The sequence below is a fragment of the Mobula birostris genome, unplaced genomic scaffold (assembly GCF_030028105.1).
Source record: "Mobula birostris isolate sMobBir1 unplaced genomic scaffold, sMobBir1.hap1 scaffold_1869, whole genome shotgun sequence".
NCBI lineage: Eukaryota > Metazoa > Chordata > Chondrichthyes > Myliobatiformes > Myliobatidae > Mobula > Mobula birostris.
This window is the reverse complement of record NW_027274916.1, coordinates 57,501-60,000: the sequence shown is the minus strand read 5'-3', so window position 1 is coordinate 60,000 and position 2,500 is coordinate 57,501. Positions and strand designations below refer to the sequence as shown.

The 2,500-nt window shown below is 68.2% G+C and overlaps 2 non-coding genes across 2 annotated transcripts in view; both read right to left on the bottom strand.

Moving 5' to 3' along the window:
* Nucleotides 1-485, bottom strand: part of LOC140192627 (28S ribosomal RNA) — a 3,833-nt gene extending 3,348 nt beyond the window's left edge. Inside the window, exon 1 of the ribosomal RNA XR_011884377.1 lies at nucleotides 1-485. This exon is cut by the window's left edge and continues 3,348 nt beyond it. This is a non-coding gene — a ribosomal RNA (28S ribosomal RNA).
* Nucleotides 486-1,450: 965 nt separating this feature from the next.
* LOC140192629 (5.8S ribosomal RNA) lies at nucleotides 1,451-1,604 on the bottom strand. The gene has a single exon (XR_011884379.1). It is a non-coding gene; the product is annotated as a 5.8S ribosomal RNA (ribosomal RNA).
* Nucleotides 1,605-2,500: the final 896 nt, after the last annotated feature.

Below are 2,500 nucleotides of genomic sequence, written 5' to 3'. Positions count from 1 at the left end.
CCGACCCGACCGCCGGGTTGAATCCTCCGGGCGGACTGCGCGGACCCCACCCGTTTACCTCTTAGCGGTTTCACGCCCTCTTGAACTCTCTCTTCAAAGTTCTTTTCAACTTTCCCTTACGGTACTTGTTGACTATCGGTCTCGTGCCGGTATTTAGCCTTAGATGGAGTTTACCACCCGCTTTGGGCTGCATTCACAAGCAACCCGACTCCGAGAAGACTCCGTTCCGACGAGCCAGGGGCCTCTACCGGCCTCACACCGTCCACAGGCTAGGCCTCGATCAGAAGGACTTGGGCCCCCGAGCGTCGTCGGAGAAAGGAGGTCTTCTATACGCCACATTTCCCGCGACCGCCAGGCGGCCGGGGATTCGGCGCTGGGCTCTTCCCTCTTCACTCGCCGTTACTGAGGGAATCCTCGTTAGTTTCTTTTCCTCCGCTTAGTAATATGCTTAAATTCAGCGGGTCGCCACGTCTGATCTGAGGTCGTAGGCAGAAGAGAACCGAGCGCCGGCCGGGCCACGCCAGGGGGGCGCAGGGCAGGCAGGCAGGCAGGCAGGCAAGGCAGTGCGCGACGGCCGGCAGCAGGCGGGCGAGAAGGCGGACCGGCCCGGCGCGCGCCAGCTCCCCCGCCGCTGGCGGGTGAGACGGGCGGGTGCCGGGCGGCCGCGCGTCACGCTCGCGCAGGCCGACCGAAGGCTGGCTGCCTGTCTGGCTGGCTGGCTGGCTCCCCTTGCACCCCGCGGTACACGGGCGAGACCCGGGCTCGGCTGAATTCGCTTCCCGAGAGCACCGACGGACGCCGGCGCGGACCGAAGCGAGCGGGCGCAGCGAGTAGGCGGTGCGGGGTGAGCCGAGCGGCGGAAGAGGTGCACACGCCAGGGACGCGCCGCGGCGCGAGGCCGACCCCTCCCGTGCGTGCGAGGCACGGTAGAGGCGCGGCCCTCTTTCCCTGTCGAGCTCGCCGGGAGCGGGGTTGCTCACCCCGTCCCGTCGACCCTCTCTCGCTCTCCATCTCTCCTTCGCCTCCTAACCTCCTCGATCGCCTCGCCACTCGGTCTCGCGGCGGCGCACAGAGGCTCAACGCTGGCAACACACCACACGGCAACGCCTCGGCGAGGCAGGCGACAGTCCCGAGCAAGGCGGCGGTCAGAAGCGACGACGAACTCGCGGCCCTCGCGGCGGAGGGGCGCGGCGCTACCGCAGTGACGGCCGTGCAGGGGAAAGGCGCCGCCGCACCGCGTCCGCTGGCGGACGGGGCGAGGCCCAGGTGGGCACGGGTCGAGGGCCTCCGAGGTGGCCACGCGGCTCCACTGGGGGGGGGAGGCAGCCGCGTGGCGCGGAGGGCTCCGGGGTCTGCACTTAGGGGGACATAGAGGGTTCAGGACCCTCTGCGACGCCCCAGCCGCGCGCCCGCCAGCCTGGCGGCAAGCGAGCGCGATTGATCGTACAAGCGACCCTCAGACAGGCGTAGCCCCGGGAAGAACCCGGGGCCGCAAAGTGCGTTCAAAGTGTCGATGATCAATGTGTCCTGCAATTCACATTAATTCTCGCAGCTAGCTGCGTTCTTCATCGACGCACGAGCCGAGTGATCCACCGCTAAGAGTTGTCTAAGAGGTTTTCTTTCGGCTTTGTGCCGCCTCGCCGGACTCAGGCCTCCCGTCGCTCCTGCCATGCCGACGCTCCGCCGACGACCAAGCTGCTCCTCCTCCTCCTCTCCTGGGCAAGAGCGAGACAGCAGTGAAGGCGGACGGCGCGCGTGTGGCAGGAGACGGAGCGTGAAGCAAGAGAGCCGGCTGGACCAGCAGGCAGCCCAGGACCGCCCAACACCCCACCTCCACGCGGAGAGAGGAGCACCAGCGAGCGACGGCCCTGTCGCGCTCTCGCGCTTACATTCGTCAGACTGATCACGGTTTGAAGGAAAACATCAGGGCGTTCGCGATCCGCCGCCGCCGGGCCAAAGGCCTGCACCCGGGGCGCGCCAGACGAGCGGAGGCAGGATCTCCACCGCCGCCGCCTCCCAACCAACCGAACCGTGTCGGGCTTGCCGAGCCGCGCCCTACGGCCGTCCCCTCCCGGAGCGGGACGGCGACCTGGGCAGAGAGGCGCTGGCGGACCAAGCTTCATTCGCTGGGAGACCGCTAGCTCGACCAGACACCGACACGAACGGAGCCGGAGTGCGACGCTCGCGACTCTTTAAACCACCGCCGTGCCCAACGGCTCGCGGGAACCGAAGGGGAGACGTCTAGGATACCCTGCTCGGGGGCGAAGGGAGTTTAGGTATAGGCGACCAGAAGTGTCCCGCACGGGGTGAAGAGACCGGCCCTGCACACCGGCCCGACTCCCCGACGGAGGCACAGTGGCCGTCGACCCAGGTCCCGTGGCGACGAGCCGCCCGACGGCGCCCGAACCCGCAGCCGCTCCCTTTCCTGTTTTCGACTGCGGTCGGTCGTGCCGCCGGGGCGGTGGTCCGAAATGACGCGTCCGGCCTCCGAGCAGAGGCG